General features: G+C 39.2%; 1 long non-coding RNA gene across 1 annotated transcript in view; it reads left to right on the forward strand.

The window, feature by feature from the left end:
* The first annotated feature begins 7552 nt into the window (after positions 1–7552).
* Positions 7553–19910, forward strand: part of LOC141983787 (uncharacterized) — a 49731-nt gene continuing 37373 nt past the window's right edge. Inside the window, exon 1 of the long non-coding RNA XR_012638511.1 lies at positions 7553–7595. This is a non-coding gene — a long non-coding RNA (uncharacterized LOC141983787). The remainder of the gene's footprint in view (positions 7596–19910) is intronic.

Here is a 19910-nt window from a genome sequence, read left to right on the forward strand (position 1 = left end):
GAGGTTGTGCTTACATAGCTAACATACTTCCTCTTCCACTAGCATCCCTCACTCTGACTCACCAAACAAGACCTGGAATAGAAGACATTAAAGAGCAAAGGGTTCTCCTGAAGATGGCTGGGAGATAATGTGAAGCTATTATTATGTTGCTATTACTTAAATGTAGTTCTTATTGCTAATAATGAATGAGGCTGCATAATATGTAAAATTATGGGATTTCAAATTGGAGAGGAGATTGGGTTTCACAAGGCTACGACCACCCTCCCTTTCTTTATTACTTGGAGGGGAGTAATGAAACCTTGTTTCAGTTTTAACTTGAGGTCACAGAATAGAAAATGTCCCCAGTCAGGACATTAGTGAGATCAACAGCTCTTTTCACATACAACATCAGAAAAGCCATTAGATGGCAACAACTTTCAGTCACTTTTAAACCTAGACACATTTCCTACACTGACTTGAAATCAAATGATCCTTCATTGCTAGTCCCTTATTTTATCCATTCCTGAATAGTAAAACTGGTAACCAATTTGATCTTTCTCCCCTCCTTCAGTCTGTCATGCTTGCTCTTCCTGACCTAAAATTTATTGTAACAATGCTATCAGTGAGTTAGTCTGGCCAAACTGAATTTGTTTACTCAACTACCTATCATATGTTTTGTCTGCATGATGTATTCAGGATGAAGGGTTGCCTTCCTGATCCCTCACTGATTGATATAGAAAAGGACTAACTTTGACAATTTATCTTAGTTTTTACGAAGTGCAGAATGCATTTAGAATTTGCACATCTGTTCTCTGACAAAGGCAAGATGTCTCAAACTTTTTCAAGATTCTAAAGTACCTAGCAACAACCCTGTAACACGACACAATCTAAAGGATTTCCTTATCACATTTTTAAAATAATTTCATTATGGTTTGGTAAGAAAGAGAGCATACATCTTAGATTCATAAATTCATAGATATTTAGGTCAGAAGTAACATGAACAGCTTCCTAGGTTCTCAGTTGAATTGAGTCATGGGTGAATGGGAGAGCAAATAAGTGAAAATAATAAAGTATTTTCAGTATAAAAATCAGGAAATTAATAACCAGCTACTTATATGTCCTGATTTTGACCCCAATCCTGGAAATTTACGCACATGTTTAAAATTAATCTTGTGATTAAAGTCAGTGGGACTAGTCATGTGACAAGCACATGCGTAAGTGTTTGCAAGTTCATTCCCTCTAGGGAACACGGCATTGGCCACTGCCGGAAGACAGGATACTGGGCTAGATGGACCTTAGGTCTGACCCAGTATGGCCATTCTTAGTCTTTATGTTCAAGTTTGGGGCCTACCAGCTGATACGAAAGAGAAGTTCTCACAATATAAATTTACTTCATGGGATGTTCAGTACTCCTGTTAGAGTATTGAGGATCCTTCCCTTTTCTCATGCATTAATTTCTCCATATTTGACTCATGTAATAGCCATTATTCTAGCTGAACTGAATTCTGGTTAAGGAGTGGTAATGATGAACATCAAACAGCTGCTTCCCAGTTAAGCAACAGACACTGTCCTTCTCCCCCATGGGCTGAGAGCACTGCCTGCCTGCGAACATTAAGACTTTAACATATTTTTTATTGATTACAAAGCTACACATATAAATCACTCTTGAGGACAAAAGCAGCCATAGCCAATCACCATTTGGATGGGAATGCTCTGTAGAATTAGCTCTGTTGCACTTCTAGGTTGTTGTGGGCAGGTACCTTGGGTTGCAGCTTCAACCACATAATGCTTCCTTCATAAATCTTTACCTACCCAAGTCTTTGAAGAGAACCATTTCCAAGTGTATTGAATGAAATATCTGCTTTCTAAAGTATCCTAGTCTCATACACAGTACAGTACCTGTTAGCAGTTCCTGTGGTGATTAGGATGATTGTGATTTATTGTCTACATGGCATATAAAACATTTTGCATACCTACAAGGTGATTTATAAGGAACACAATATTTTGCCATTACTTCCACTGGATCAGTTTAGTATAGTAATGTCATGTGAAGGCACTGAGAAAAGCCAGCATGAAAGGAAATGTATAATGGTGACAGCTGTATTGACATGTCATGCATTCTTCATAAAGCATCCCCTGCAACTAGAAATGCACTGCATTGTTTTGTCATTCCATCATTTTAATACCTACAAAATGCCATAACATTCGTAGACAATATAAAAGTCTTTCTTTTGTTGCTTATGCAATTATGATTTATAGCTAATATCTATTTAGAAAAAAATTGGATTTGTACTTATATCTGCATACATAGAGGTAATGTGTGTTGAAACCTGAATTTCTAGTAGGAAGTCTAAAGTAAATTGGATTTTTTTCTTTGACTTCAGTAGCATCAATTTAGTTTATACTTAAATAAGTGAACTCGTAATAGTCACGTCTGTCATACTTTTTTCAGCAGAAAGCACAGACATATTGGCCCAGACCTTGAATTATCATTGAGAGCTGCTCAATGCGACTCAAGAGGAGTGTGTGTGCATGCATGTGTGTGAAGACAAGTGGCTTTCAGAAGCCTTTGTGCATTCTCCTGATCCTTGGCAAATGCATACTGCCCTGGTCCCTTAACATAACAATGTAGCCTGAGAACTGTTCTAAGTTCTGCTGCTTGACAGTGATGCTGAGAAGCTGGGGATTGCTGGGCCACAGTGACAGTCTGGTCTTACCTCTTTTCCTCTAGCTACATTCTTGAGCCCTGTCCAAAGGAATGGCATTCTACACAGAAGCTAGTATTTATGTCATCAGAAGATACCCTCCCATAGGAGAATTCTCCAGGGGCTGGCTACGCTGCCTTTTGGGTGGCTTATTTTCTTAATGTTCACCTAAGGCGTGCACATAGGCTATATTGCAACAATTCACAAAATACTGTCTTGGATCTTCCCTTCCTGCAGTAAAGTCCAAGGGAAGGAAATCTCTGTGAAGATCACCTGTGTTGTGGCATTCACCCTCTTTTATTCCTTTGGTGAGGAGGTTGGTGGTGGAGTTTGCCAGTGACTAGGCCACAGGACCCACTTCTAAAACTGGATCCCCAAGGTGCTTGTATAGCTTCACTGACTTTGCCCCTGGGTGGCTCTCCCATTGCTCTAACCCCAATGGTCAGGGTCAGCTGCCTCCGTGAATGGGTATCCATGCCCTCTCTCCTCACTCCCACCAAGCACCTGTGGGATCCAGGAGGTGTGTGGGGTCTAGGCGGCAGGAGTGGACAGTGTTTCAGAGGAATGTGTTTTCCCACTGCTACACAGAAGAGAGGAAATCTATTGCTACAGGATTCCCTTGATGCACAGATATGGGAGGAGTCGAAGGAACAACCTGGAGCTATGTTGGTACACACAACACATAAGCAATCAATAATATATTGTGCTGCTCTTTGTTCCCTTGAACAAAACTTGACCTTTCCACAGTATTATAAAAAAACCCAAGGGTTTAATGCCAACCTTCTACAAAATATCTTCTGTTCCTTCAGTATTTATTCGTTTTCTTCAAGTCAACTCATGGCTTTTATGTGTGGTTGCAATTAAAGCACTTGTTAAATCTACATACCTGTGGCTTTCATCCTGCTACTTTTAAATGCAGAAGCATAGAAATATACATTGATATACTGCATTTTGTTTGCCTTTATAGACAGTATACAAATAACTAGTTGTGTAGCAGTATTTCTGTTATTCATCCTGCAGCACAATGTGCAACTGATTACAAAGTTACATTTTCTTTTTTAAAGGAGTAATTTATTTCTTACTGGAAATATTTACAGTGTATTTTATTGGGAAAGCCGGGGCAACCAAGAAAGGGATCCTATCCAACTAAGGGGCATGGCATAACTGTGCTGCTGGATCAGGACATGAAACAGAGTGACTGAGGGGCATAACCTAGTCCCTGTTTCCCCTTGCTCTAATGAGGAAGTAATCTGTGCCTGTTCATTTTGCTGGCATAGTATTCTTCCTCCTCTGTGCTGGCTCTGGTGCATTGGGCAGTGTAGCAGTGAAGCAGAACCAAGGCTCCACCCACTGCTCTTCCCTGCCTGCCTGCTCTCTTCCCAGCTACATGATAAGCAGTGTTGCCAACCATCAGTGATATGTCTGCACAGTGGAGCAAGGGAGCTCCTTATGCCTTAGACCTTATTCCTTGCATTTGTGAGCAGCAAAGCTCATGTGACTGACCCCAAATACAGTTTGCAGATGGGTTGAGAATTTGGCATGAATCTGAAAGGGAATTTGGGCAGGTGTTGAAACTACAAGCTTTGGGACAAGGATCTCAGAATCTTCACATGACATCATTACCAGAAGCACTAAATAGTGAAACAAATAATGTGCCACTATTCCCTCAAACAGACTTACCTGTAAAATCCAGGATAACCTTCTCTTTGTTGCTGTTTTGAATTAGGTACACCAAAAGCAGGGTACACTTGTACATTTTTACAGTACATCTGATAAGACTGTATTTTTTTTCAGAAGGGAGAAGGAAATCTGGTGGCATATAGCACTGAAGGTGAATACACTACATTCAGTAATTGTAACTGCTGGTCAAAATATGCCTAATATATAGTGTCATAGGATAATTTTGTTTGGTCAGGTAAAGAAAGACATCATAATATACAAGGAAGTAGAATTATGACTGATATAGGACTATTAATAATGCTTTTGTGGCTTTTAAGGGCTTAACATCTCATCCTTAGCATTGCATTAGCTCAATTTTTGTAATTACTATGGTTTTTAGTTCAATATAAATTTAGCACAAGTAGAAAACAAATTAAAAATGTAGATACACAGTCAATTTGCTAAAGATTACAATGTCAATGTAGGCTCTAACAACCATGGTTACATGTGGCATTGTGGAAGACTATCTACCAGTGTCCTACTCACATATGTGACCCACTGTACTTCAATAGTTAATTAGTATGATTCTAAGATAGTAAATTAAATGAAAATTTTAACAATTTGAATCAGTAGTTTTCTTGATGCTAAACTTCAGCTAGGCTCATTTTTAGACGTCAGTGTAGATTTATTTAAACTTTAGGTAAAGCTAAATTCACCAGGGTCTACAAAGCTGAAGTTAAATGTACAAGCAGTGAACGAGCAACAGATTCAGTCTGTGATGGTGGAGAGCAGTAAATTAATGTATGTGGTTTCCTAGAGGCCATTGTTATAGGAGTTAGCCCACAGCAATATGGAATTAGTGTGAATTTTTATCAAACATTCCATGTGCTGTCTTTTGCTTTATTTCTGACTTTATCTACCCCTTTCAGATGAACTAGTGTTACATGATTCACATTCAATTAGAAGTAGAACTATGTAAAATTGTCCAATATTTTAAACATACAGATTTATCCCTTGCCCCCTGTTTATATTACAATAACAGTCAAATAATGCACAATCAACAGCAGTATTTCATGTAACCTAAAGTAAATGAGGTCTTTGAAGGTAATAACGCATATATCTGTAATTGCTGCTATAATTAAGTATCTCCCTGTATTCTTTGACAAATCCCTGTGGTAAGATGGTTATGACCTGGCTATAAAAGCCCAGTTTAGCTATCAATCAAATCCTCTAGCCTGAAAGTTAATAAGTCTCTAGCACTGAATCCAATATTTCCTTAAACAACAAACAAAAACCAAAAAACTAATGCATGGATTTTGGATTTGCAGTTGGGATGGATAATCAACTACAAAATGTCTCCCTTTTTCCATAACAAGTGAATGGATTATAATTATCCTCCTTATGTATATGTAAGCAGAGTCAGGATGGGCTCCACCCTGACATCTGGTGGTGAGGTGTGGCAAGTAGTGGAAAAGAACTTCAGGGGCTGATCTCAATTTGCATAGGCACACCCACCCCACCTAGAATGAGGCCATAACTGCCCAAATGGTCACTTTGGCTGTTGTGGGATCCCCAGTGTCTTTGTTATTGGGGCGGGAAGAGTAAATTGTTATTACCCTGATTATGGGAACTGTGCTTGGAACTGTACTTGGCCTTTTGTTATGATGGAGGGACTCACCATCAACTGCGTAGCACTCGCTAGGCAAGGGACATGGGTTCCAAAACTCTGTGAAGGGAGAGAGACTTGAGACAGGTATTAGTACCTGGTGGTGTGGGCCCCTTTGTGAGGGCCTGAAGAACCAATTGCACCTCTGTCTCTCTCCACTGTGGAATGTCAGAGCTAATTTTGGGTCTATTAAGAGTCTTGCTACAGGTACTGTGCTGCATTCACTTTGGCCTTATGGTGCACCAGCACTAAGGCCCCCACTACTATGAGCTGAAATCACTAAGAGCTGAAATCACTGAGCACTGTGTCAAGTAGTGGGGAGCCAGAAGATCTAGAGTGCAGTGGCGCTGTTCGTGGGACGGCGAGCTGTGCAGAGTGGAGCTGGTCGTGGTGGAGCGGAGCCGTTCGTGAGACAGCGGCGTGTTCGTGAGACGGCGAGCTGAGCAGAGCTGTTCGTGAGACGGCGAGCTGTGCAGAGCGGAGCCGTTCGTGAGACGCCGAGCTGAGCAGAGCTGTTCGTGAGACAGCGAGCTGTGCAGAGCGGAGCCGGTCGTGGTGGAGCAGAGCCGTTCGTGAGACAGCGTAGCAGAGCAGAGCCCTGTGGGGCAGTCAGCTTCAGGACACGTAAGGTACCCCTTACCTCTTTCCCCCACACACAGGCACATTTTAGCCAGACTGGGGAGGAACACTATGCAGATGAACTTTTGAACTCTGGGGCTGGACTTCTTGGATTTTGGGTGATTTGAGGATTGCTGGACTCAAGAGACATTTGGGTTCTGGGACTCAAGAACCCGAGGGAAAGGATGTGGCCCAATTTTCTGGGGTGGGTTTTTGCTCATGGTTTGGTTAATGAACACTAGTTGTGGTGTTTCCCCAATTTAATGCTGATGTCGTTTACCTCATGTTATTAAAGATTCTCTACTACACCGAGACTCTGTGCTTGTGAGAGGGGAAGTATTGCCTCTTTGAGGCGCCCAGGGGGTGTGTAAGATTTTCCCAGGTCACTGGGTGGGGGCTCGAGCCAGTTTTGTATTTGCTTTGATGAGAGGGAACCCCTGTGTACTGAACCCGGCCCTTGCTGCTATCAACTTGGCCTGGCAGAAGGGTTACATATATTATACTACTTTGTGTTCAAATAATTTACTGCATATTATCACCTGTCACTGTGTTGACTATTGAACATCCAGAAAAAAATCATAATTTACTAAAGTTTGAAAATTCAGTATGAGAGCAGCTAATAGCTAAAAGGGGAGAATGTACAATGCATGCTTGTAAGCTCCCATTAGTTAGTGCTTATTTACAGCAAAGCAGAGAGAAGCAGAAATATCTCATGCAGGCTGTCATAAATATAAAGGGAAGGGTAAACACCTTTAAATCCCTCCTGGCCAGAGGAAAAATCCCTTTCACCTGTAAAGGGTTAAGAAGCGAAGATAACCTCGCTGGCACCTGACCAAAATGACCAATGAGGAGGCAAGATACTTTCAAAGCTCAGGGGGGGAGGGGGAGGACAAAGTGTTCTCTCTGTCTGTGTGTGTTGGTTTTTGCTGGGACTAGAGCAGGAATGCAGGTCAGAACTCCTCTAAAAAGTCAGTAAGCAATCTACTTAGATATGGGTTAGATTCTGTTTTGTTTAAATGGCTGATGAAATAAGTTGTGCTGAATGGAATGTATATTCCTGTTTTTGTGTCTTTTTGTAACTTAAGGTTTTGGCTAGAGGGATTCTCTGTGTTTTGAATCTGATTACCCTGTAAGGTATTTACCATCCTGATTTTACAGAGGTGATTCTTTTACTTCAATTGAAATTCTTCTTTTAAGAACCTGGTTGCTTTTTCATTGTTCTTAAGATCCAAGGGTTTGGGTCTGTGTTCACCTATGCAAATTGGTGAGGATTTTTATCAAGCCTTCCCCAGGAAAGGGGGTGTAGGGCTTGGGGGGATTTTGGGGGGAAAGACGTTTCTAAGTGGGCTCTTTCCCTGTTGTATTTGTTAGATGCTTGGTGGTGGCAGCAATAAAGTCCAGGGACAAAAGGAAAAATAGTTTGTACCATGGGAAAGTTTTAACCTAAGCTGGTAAAAATAAACTTGGGGGTTTTTCAGGCAGGTCCCCACGTCTGTACCCTAGAGTTCAGAGTGGGGAAGGAACCTTGACACAGGATAATGGTGGAGGGCATGGCTGCTTCAGGAGAGTCTGCTAATTTACACCAGCTGAGGATCTGGCACATCATATTTATAAAACTGACACTTAATCTAGTTTTGATAACTAAGTTACATGGATTTAGAGATCACCTGTCATTTCAGAACAACTCTGAGTGCAAAGAGAATAAATGCTCTGCAGAAGTGCTATTTGTTGCTGGCATTCAGGAAGACAACACTACATCCATTATACTTAGTTCATATTTGGAATATTATCTTTGCATTCATGAAAACAAGATTATTTTTTAAATTGAAACCTAAAGGAGTTTCAGGGAGAACTACAAAGCTGTGACTTAAAAAAAAAATGGAAAAATTGCAGAATCAGTGACAAAGCAAGACAGTTTAACAAAAGACTGACCTTAACTGGACCTCAAATATTAGAAGCCAGAACCTAAGTGGTATTTAGATAACAATCTGCCTTTTTAGGCACCTAAGTCCACCATTTAGGTATTTCTGACATTTTCAGAACCACCACTCAAGTGCCAATTAGCCCTGTAGGTGCATAAGTTTCCAGCAGTCGGCATTCACAAAGCCACCTAAGCCTTGTCGCCATTACCACTCCTCAGGTTACAAACAGGTAGGAGTTTTAGCTCAATCCAAAGTCTTGAAGGCCTGTAAGTGAAATTCTCAAATGAAGAGGAAGTAACACCTATCTCATCAACAGGCCTGATCCTGTAGGCATACTCTGAGCACACTCAACACCTGATACCCATCAGATCCTGCTTCAGGAGGGACAGATGCAGGCTGCCAACAGGTGGACATGACAGCACAGCACTTGAAAAAAAAAAAGACAGCTGGGGAGGAGAACAGATAAGTGCAGGGTAGGTGTGAGAGAGGTACCAAGCATGACCAGGAGGGAGAGATGGTTTCAGCTGAAAGGGGATAGGGCATAAGATGCTGACCAGATTTAGGTGTCTAACTCCAGGAGAGAGTTCATGGCTGAGGACCCTGAGTGGAAGGAGATACCCATCAGTGACATGTACCAGGTCGGCCACATAGGTGCCTAAAACTGTCCTCTCACCTCAACATTTCACTCTTGCCTAGTTTAGGTGGCTCCCTGCTCTGTGTGCTACCTTGTGAGGATCAGTTTCTTAGGCACCTAACTCTCCCTATGCATCTTATGAGGATCCTGGGCACCTAGCTCAAGGTTGAAGATTCCACTACATGGCAGGCCACTTATGGGTTGGGCACCACAACAGTGAGCAGAGTCAGGCAGTCAGACATGGGCAGTAACCCAGATCCAAATTTTGGAGCTTGGACTTTATTCCATTTGAAGACTGAAAGAAATTTCCTTGTCATCGTCAGAGACACTAAAAATAATTTATAACTGCTACTTTTAACAGTTGGAAAAATATATAAAGAACTCAAGAAAGTGCTTGTGCAATTGCAATAGGTTTAAGAACTAAAATGAGTTTACATTTTTCCCCTTCCAGCTCAACTGAAAGTTGTTTCTACCAAACTATATATTTTATCCCTAGCGGATGCTGTCCATTGCCCAGACGACTGCTGAAGCCCAGATGAGATAGGAAAGTTTACTGATAGATATTTCAATGTTTAAGAAAGATTGAACGTGTACTTTTGAATTTTTTTTCCACTGATTGAACTTGTAAGGCTTTTTTACCTACTTGCCTCCCCCATATTTTTTTTTGTATTTACTTTTGCTCTGAGTCACTTACTTTATAGTTAGCTGATTTAAATTGGGTTGTTTAATTACTTAATATTCAAAAAGCTACATCTTATAAGCAGTTTCTAAAAATGATCATGTGAATATGCTGAAAGTTAGGCATACCAGGTTTCCTTAAAGTACCTACACTTTTGTGCATCCAGTTGCAGTTACCATGCATGTGAGTGGCCATTTGGATATGCAAGTGAAGTAAATGGGTATGCCAGTTAGGTATGCAAACAAGTAAATAAGGATCTCATTAGTTAGTGCTGGAATACTGAATCCAACCAGAGCAGGAATGGCATCTCTCAAGAAATATTAGGATGAAAGTTATTTCATCTACAAAATTGTGCTATGCAGGATGAAACTGAAGTCAATGAAATGGTGTTGATCTATAGATGGCCAGGTCATCAGCTGTTGTGTATCTGCCCTGATTGTTCCCTTCCTAACAAGTTTAGCTCATTATTCAATCATTACTCCAAGACAGTGGTTTTCAACTTTTTTTCCACCTGTTGACCCCTAAAACATTTCAAATGGAGGTGTGGATCCCTGTGGAAATCTTAGTCATAGTCTATGGTCCACAGACCACAGGTTGAAAGCCATTGCTCAAATGATGCTGTATAGATTTATCTTAAACTTACAATCATTTACAATCATTTTAATTCTGTGGAAATGTTACTGTGTTCCAGAAATAGTGGTGCTTCCATCTTACATTGTCTGTTAAGAAATTGTTAGAGTGACAGGATGTGTGAGGTAATATCTTTTGTTGGACCAGCTTCTCTTGGTGAAAGAGATAAGCTTTTGAGCTTATACAGAGCTGAAGGCCTCAGGAAGAGGTCTGTGAAGCTCAGAAGCTTGTCTCTCTTACCAACAGAAGTTGGTTCAATACAAGAAATTACCTCACGTACCTTGTCTCTCTAATATCCTGGGACCAATATGGCTACAGCAACTCTGCATTCAAGAGGCTGTTAGGATTATTAGTGTTCATGCCATCCAATTCCTGATTCAGCTGCCTTAAAAATCAAGAGGTGAACTTTTTTTAATTAGTCTCATAATTGCTTTCATCTCTAGGGTTTAAATGTGTAATGCCACTTAAATACTTTTCTATATCTTTGTGTCCACATGAACTCTCATTCCCTTCAGTGCAACCTGATGAGAAGTTGGTTCAAGATTGTTTTCTTCAGTAGACACCTCATATATACTGGTGCCTTGCTGACCACTGGTATTTGAGATTCCCTCTGCTGGGTACCACACAACACGGAAAATGATGCATCTGTCTCTCTATGTGTTCGCCAAGTCTTTCTTCGTTTGTGTAAATAACATCAGCATAACCCTTGACAATACATTAATATATTTGCTAGAGATAACATGGGTATTACCTTATTTTTTGAGTATCTCTTCTGATCCAGATTTGAAACAGATTCAGTCAATAAGACAAGTATTTCAGCCCTGCTTGTCTCCTGTGTGATGAAACTGTTACTGTGATAGATCAGTTTGCTTCCTTTGTTTTCTGGCAGCAGTTTATCTTTGGCACCTCTTTCGGGTCACGCCACTTCATTTTAAATTCTTCCATGCCTCTCTTAATTTTGGACGCATCATTTATTTTTAGAACAGTGTTTTGCCAGATTTTCTGGTTTTACAAGAATTAACTAGATGTAAGGCAGAGCCAAATAGTACTCTTTCTTGTTTAAATGCTTCTATGACTCACAGAGTACATTGTATATTGTATTTGTTTCCTTGTTTGAGAGATTTCTCTGGGCTGCTCAGAGCCATTCCTGCTTCGTGTCCTGGAGCATAAGGAAAATCATGTTTCTAATAATGGTGTTTGCTTGGAAAAAACTTAGTGTTTGTCATCAATATTATGGTAACTGAAAAAACTGAAAGTAAATACATAGGGTGCAGGTACCAAAAATTGCCCAATATAACTACATACTTTAGCTATCTTTAGTATTTCTAAAATGTCATTAGCTGGTATCAGAATGGTAGATTTTTAAGGATTTCCTTTGTAAGTCATTATTACTCAATTAGACCAATCACCATTTAAAAGGTTTACTGCTTATAACGAATTACAATATTTTAAATACAATTGTTCAAATCCAGATTTTTCCATATTTTGGGCTAAACGGGTATGATAATGAAAAGATTTCAGAAAAAAAAAGACATGATCTAAGCATTCACCCAACATACAATCTAGACTTAAATCAAACCTTATTTAGGTTAAAAAATGTCTTGGGATTGCTTTGTTTGCTTTTACTGTGTTTCAGTGTTTCGCATCTTTGCACTTCTTGATTCCTAGTGGGACCTGAAGCAGGAAATCTTAAATATCACGCCACGGGTCTTCTTACTGTTTGTTCACCTAGGATAGATGCAAGAAGTAAATCTTGCAGGAAAGCCTGTTCTCAAAAGGTTTCTAGTTCAAAGCCCCTTTCATACAAAGAATTATGGGTGTGCTTTATCTCAGTGGAACTAAGCATGTTAAGTAAAGTGGAGTGTGTCAAGTGTTTGCAGGATCAGGGCCCAAAGCTGCAAACCTAGATGGTTCAAAATAATCATCACTAAACACCACCACCAAAGCTTTTGAAATTTACCCACCCCTATACGACCTTATAGTAATCTACATTTTGAAAATGCTGTTTTTCCTGTTACTGTTTAGTCAGACCACTTGTCCCACTGAGAAATTCACTAAACAGAATACATTTACAAACATTAGCTATAGAGACATACTGCACCACAGAGGGAAAAAAAAAAGTGTTCTTTTCTCCTTGTAGTGCAAACAGCACATACATTGCTAATGAGAGAGATGCCCAGTGTGAGGGGAAAATAAACTCTGGGATCTTCTTCCACTGGGAGAATTAATTTCCCTTTTATATTTGGAAAATTCATTTTCCCTATGCATTGCCTCTAAAACACTCACTTGACCTAACCATATTTCTTCCACAGCCTGCTATTATGTATTTTTAGCTCTGCTTTCTGTGGTGCTTATTTGAAATTTCTGGTGCCCCTCACAAGCTCACTGTAAAATGGTTCAAGGTTTCACAAGAATGGAATGTGAAGAATTTATGCTAGCAGAGGTACTTTTCTTTTTATATTCCAAGATACTTGTGCAGTTCTAAGAATGAGCCAGAGGCTATAATTTGAAAACCTTATCTGTCTGCTCTTCACAGAGCCAGCCTTTGGGACTCACTGACCTTACAGTTGCAAGCCGCTCCTAATTTGGGGGGGCCTAATAACATCAGGGCTAATGTCAGCTTTCCTGTAAAATTACTAAAGGTCAGAATCTGTTTCCGCTATATATCAATACATAACTGTAGCAGTGTACAGATAGATGCCATAGAGCTGGATAGCCAAGGATTCCACCAGCGTAGGGTAATCCCTGAGTGGTATACTGTGGAGGGTATGAGACTCCACAGCCTTCTCTATGCCTCCACCTCAAGTTTCCTGCTGGCAGCATTGGAGTGTTGGGTGTATATGCAGCTGGTGGAGGAGGCATGAACAGAACACTGTGGTGCTCCACTGATCCTAAGCTTGCATTTGTAAGGGGCTATTACTGCCTGTGCAGTGCCCCCAGGGCAGGGGAGGGGGAGGCAAGGAAGAAAGAGACACTTGTGCTGCCATCAAATCTGGCCTAAAGATTCCTCACAACTGAGCAAAGAACTGTTAGATTCACTAGGCTGTCCAAAACCCAGAAGAGTTCTGCTGGAGGGCAGACATTTCTTCACCCTATCACAGCTGTGGCAAGAGATTTCATGAAAGGGTAGTTTAATGAACAAAAATATTACATAGTGTGAATGTGTTTGTCATAAAAATAAAGGGAAGAGTAACCACCTTTCTGCATACAGTGCTGTAAAATCTCTACTGGCCAGAGGAGAAACCCTTTCACCTGTAAAGGGTTAAGAAGCTAAGACAACTTCGCTGGCACCTGACCCAAATGACCAATGAGGAGACAAGATACTTTCAAAGCTGGAAGGATGGGGGGGGGAAGGGTTCTCTCTCTGTGTTGCTTTTGCCAGGACCAGAGCAGGAATGCAGGTCAGATCTCCTGTAAAGAGTTAATAAGCAATCTAGTTAGATATGTGTTAGATTCTATTTTGTTTAAATGGCTGATAAAATAAGATGTGTTGAATGGAATGTATATTCCTGTTTTTGTGTCTTGTTGTAACTTAAGGTTTTGCCTAGAAGGATTCTCTGTTTTGAATCTGATTACCCTGTAATGTATTTACCATCCTGATTTTACAGAGGTGATTCTTTTACTTTTTCTTTAATTAAAATTCTTCTTTTAAGAACCTGATTGCTTTTTCATTGTTCTTAAGTTCCAAGGGTTTGGGTCTGTGTTCACCTATGCAAACTGGTGAGGATTTTTTTCAAGCCTTCCCCAGGAAAGGGGGTGTAGGGCTTGTCGGGATATTTTGGGGGGAAGGCATCTCCACGTGGGCTTTCTCTGTTCTTTGTTTAACACGCTTGGTGGTGGCAGCATAGGGTTCAAGGACAAGGCAAAGTTTGTACCTTGGGGAAGTTTTTAACCTAAGCTGGTAAGAATAAGCTTAGAGAGTCTTTCATGCAGATCCCTGCATCTGTACCCTAGAGTTCAGAGTGGGGAAGGAACCTTGACAGTGCCAAAGGGCGTTCGGGAAAAAATGAATTCTTAGTAAGGTGTGATCACGTGGTATGCATTCTTATTAAGTCTGTTGAAAATATGGGTTGAGAACTCTGTTTTGGGTGCAAAATAAAGGGCTGGTGAACTAGCATCATGTGTAACAGTGAAATTCTACTTTGAAGTACATACTGAAACATATGAAGGAATGCTACAATGGTTTTTCCAATGGCTTAAATGCGTCTATAAAGTAGTGATTTTAATGACCTCAATAAGAGTCCAAAAGGTGGTCTTGGTGTGTTTTAAAATTTGTCTTCTGATGTGTTAACTTTAAAGTCCACAACTTTTTCAAAGGAGATGATCTGGCTTTTTTTTATTTTAATGCTCCTATACTTCTATGTGATATTTTTTCATCTTTTGTTTTTCTGCATTTTTTTAACATAAGATGCAAAGCAAACAAAATCCCAAAGGAAACTAAGCACAAAAGACGCCTTTGTTGCCATAATTTTAAATCTTCTTAAATCAGCACAACTCTGAAAACTTTCCAACTGAAAGATTCTACCACTAATCCACTCCCTGTTCCTTAGTATGAAATCTGTTTCTCTGTGTTGTCTACACTAATTGGCATAGGCTAAAATTCCAGACTAGACCCAATCTTATATTCCATCCACACTCAAAACTGTATCTAGTTCAACAGATGTATTCTATGGAAATATACTCACTGTTCCCAATACAGAGGTACAATTAAACAGAATAATTACCTAGTTTCTACTTTAAAAGTCAATTCCCCTAAATCTTTAGGTTGCAGAGTGTATTCTGGTATCTATGACACTGATGCACACCTTAATGGTATGTGAATGTGAAGCACAAGATGCACATCTTGGGTCACTCAGTTCATCAGAGGCTGATCCATTAGGAGATTAATTCTACTCCCATTGATATCAATAGTAAGACCCCCTTAAACTTCAGTTGCAGGGGTATAAGGAACTGAATGAGTCGACATTTGATGTAATTTTATATTGCAGTCATTTTCACTAAAGTCAATGGGAGTTTTGAAATTGAAAGTCTCTTATGGTGAGACTTATCACAGAAATGTAGCCTGTTGAGAGGTAGTCCTATTTTGCTGTGAGCAGCATGAAAAACAGATTTGTCCTGAAGATTTTGCATAACAGATTGCTCCTGACTGGTAATCAGAACTTCAGGGATTTATGGTTTCACTTCCACTAGCCATGTGAAACAATGTAATGAGTTGTATATGCATCACTCCTTCACTGAAAGGTAAATTTTATTTTATTTCAACCTGAACTTCCAATAATGATGACATACAGCATCTGCCAAGGATTAACATATAAGTGATAACTGTTACTTACCTATAAAGAAATGCAAATAGGCTTAACAACATTGTATGACCATTGTGCCAGATCCAGCATCCTTTGAAGTCAGTGGGACTCCTTCAGTGGGTGTCGGAACAGGACCTAAATCCATACTCAGTTTTTTTCTTTGTCTCTTCTCCCCGGGGTTTGGCCCTCAGATCACGATTAAACATATAGATGTGTTAAACTGTTAAGTACACACTGAAGTTCCATTAACTTCATTAGGACTTAGTTCATCTTAAAGTTAAGCATGAGCTTAAGCACTTGCCTTTGTAACAGAGAGTTAGAAACAAAACATAAATATTCTTCAAAAGTTGCAACATAACACCACTCTATCTCTCAAAATCCAGAAATCTAACATGCAACAACCAAATACAAAGAGAGATTGAGCAGGCTGCTAGCCTAAGGCAGAGAGGCACAATTCAGCCCACCTTGCTTCAGACTGGTTCTTTTTCACACTGACTGCTGAAGACCTAGATTGCATGCTTCCTTCAGAGTCCCCCAACTTCCATAGAGGACCAGAACCCCCTTAGAATGTAAAGTGACCGCTTGTAATTTTAACAGTTTTTAATACACCACTGAATGCTTTCCTGAAATTGAGTAAATTAAGAACCATGAAAGAGATTCACATTTAAGTTAAAAAAGAGCCTCACTAATCTGTCAACCTATCAAATAATGTATTATTTTAATGTATACATATTGACTCCAACATTACACACATGCACATAAAATTACATAAAATATATATTTTACGTACATATACATAAAATTCCTTCTGCTTGTGGAGGAATATATAATGTAGTTCAAAGGTATGGAAAGTATATTTCTTTATCTCTTTCATTTAAAAGAAAGTAAAAACTAGTATGAATTAGAATTTTCTACTATTTTAAATTAATCACCATTTTGGAATAAACTAAGGAAACACTTATTTGAATGTGATTAAAATATGAAGTTGAATATAAAAATTATTCTTTGTAATGCTCGGTGTTATTCTGGTGCATTAATTAGAAGAACATTAGAACCCTTCTGTACTAAACATAATACCTCTAAATTCTTGTGGATAGCAGCCAAACATGACATAGCTTAACAAACACAACATGTGCATCATATTACATTACAAATTCCTATCTTTATTGTATAGGTCAGATCCATTCTGCGCAGGGTAGTGCAATAATCTGGTAACATAGGATGTGATAGAAAGTGCATCATAAATGTTGAAGGTAAGCACTGTATATGCTCCAGCTATGACCATCAAGTGTTTTAGTGGATTCACTCAAGAATGATGCTCGATGGTCAAAAGTAACACACAGGGGTGTGGCTGGTTATGTCTACATCTACATAGCCCATGATCCATTCAGTCATAGGAGTGTCATTCCATGATATTTCAATGGGCAGGGTTTATTCCAGTGGTGCCCATCTCCTCTTTGGGACCCTGACTGGTTACAATAGACTGTTAATAAGGTGAGATTTTTATCTCCCATCATGTTCAGGATAGTGGGTGGAAATCAATCTTTTGGTCAGGTACTTGCAACTACAACCCTTTCAAAGCAATCAGTGGAGGAGACCCACTTTCTTCTTAAAATGGTTCCTGGATTCTGTTAATGCTGCCATTTATGGTGATTTTTATTTAAATCATTATCCAAATGGTGTCCCAGACGTAGTCATCCAATGCCAAAAATCTTTACTTTCTCAGGATCTTTTCAGCAGCTTAAATAGGGTTTCCTTGCACATTGTTACAGGAAGTTTTACCTTTTTATTTCAGTCTTCAGCTTCCTCTCCCCTCTTCATATCCTCACACATTTAAGGTGAAATGCTCGGTATCACATTCCATGCTCACTTATCACCCATGCTCTGATATCTGCAGCTACTTTTCCATAATCCTTCCATATGCTCACCTCATCTCCTATCTAATGACCAGCATGTTCTGAGGCTCCACTTCCTTGGCCCAGTTATCAGCATCCTCGCCCTCCTGGCAGCTGTTGAAGAGCAGATCAATGAATACCAGCTTCTCTGAGATGGGTCTGAAGGAGTTGTCAAAGCATAATTTGTAATCTTCTGCTTCTGTGAGCTCTATGGAATGTGCCCCCAGGTGCTCAATGATGTGATCTGTGAAGTACTCTCTCAGAGTTAGATCGTGCCATGGTTCTATACAGCTGTACAGGGGAGTAGGAAGGAGTAAGGACTCCTCCATCCTGTCCTATGGCTGTGTGGTTTGACACCAATAGTACTCAGTGAGGAGCAGAGCTATACCTAGGTGGCTACCTGCTCCCAGAAGCAACTAGGTGGAGAGTTGGCAATGCGGAGTGAACACAAAGGTGATTGGTCATTTTTCAATGACATGACTCAAACAGCAAAGCTCAAATATTGAGTACTCCAGTGAATAGTTGCAGTGAACAGTTCACATGCAAATGATCAGAAAATTCTCTTTGAAATATTCAGGTATCTCAGAACCTTTCACCCTTTCCCATCCCTATTCCCTCACTTTCTGCAGACCCCAATTGGTTGTCTTTGTTACTACATAAAGACCACCAATTGTTCCTAATTGTTTCAAACATTGTCTTCATTATATTAATCATTTCAACCCAGTGTTGTAACAGAAATAGTGATTTACACTACACAAGAATTCAGTCCCAGTTCAGATAGAGTGGGTGGGGACACAATAGTTTTTAAAAAAGGAAGGTCTCCATACTGTTCCAAGATGCATGTATGATAACATGCTTCCTCTAAATGCTATATTGTCTCTTTACACTCAGATAAAAAATTCCTCCAAATCTGGTAATCATTATATCATAAAATACTGAGACCTTACTTTACCCCACTTTATCATCTGCTCCTGTTTTTCGTATTCACATTTCATTTTCTATACTTGACATTTTGTCTCTCTAATTCCTTTAATTGAATGACATAGCTGTCTGATGTCTTTCTTTCTAAATACTTATCTTTGTTTATCTGCCTGATTAAACTAACTTTGTCATCTATTTATTAGTCATTAGAAGATTTATCTTTTTCTAGGTTTAATGAACTGAAACTACAAGCAAAACTTTAAATTGCTGTGCTATTCATTGCATCTTAAGAAATGAAAATTAAGATTTTAGCATAAAAGCACAACTTGATAATGGAATAAGCAATTTATACTTTTGTTGTTTCTGCTGTGACTATTTAATTCATTTGCTGTTTTAATTGGATTCATACAAACTTTTGGGAGGAGGGGGCATTGTTTAATGAAAGTGAGCCATATTTGCTGGGCAGTTATTTATTAATGCAATCCACTACAAAAGCATCCATATTAAATGAGAAAAATATCATTGAATTTATTTGTTAGTAAAACACCGTCTTAGAATAAGTCCTAAAGACAGTGTAAATTCTATTAAAAGAAATTGAGACGCTTATATAACAATCACCTAAATATATTACACATTATGAAAAATAAAGAAAAGTGACCCAGATCATCAGTTGGTGTAAATTAGAATTTTTGTGAAATCAATAGAGCTGCTCTGATTTACATCACTTTATGTTCTGGTCCACAATATGTAATTATATTTCCTTATTATGCTTTCTAGATTTCCTAATTAATGATAAAAAAAAATCCCAAAGAAACATAACTAAAATATGGCCATGCTTCAATTCAATTCAATTTGTGTAAAACTCCTTAAACTTAAAGCGATGGCAGAAAAAAATAGAATTATGTTTCTCTTTTAGTTACCTTTGGATAATTTCACCAAAACTGCCATGAAACATAAGCCGTTTTTCTTTGTGAAAAACTGCTCTTTGGAACCATATAGGCATCATACCGAAGGTCAACTTTGAAATACAGCTTGCTGTGTCAATATGCTCCCATTTCAACATTCTCCTTGCCATTCTGAACTTCACTATCTCACTAGTAAGTACTTGGAAGAGAAGGTCATGAAGATATCAGAGGGGGAAAAATCATGAACAAAGTACAAATTAAAAGTCTATAGTAAATGACTTTTCCTTTTTTAAATTTTGTATGCATAAATTCAAAACCTAGTTATATGTGTGTGAGAAATGTTTCTTCAATGACAGGTAGGGAAGCAATGGTATAAGGGGGAGAAAAGGAACTG

The sequence above is a fragment of the Natator depressus genome, chromosome 1 (assembly GCF_965152275.1).
Source record: "Natator depressus isolate rNatDep1 chromosome 1, rNatDep2.hap1, whole genome shotgun sequence".
NCBI lineage: Eukaryota > Metazoa > Chordata > Testudines > Cheloniidae > Natator > Natator depressus.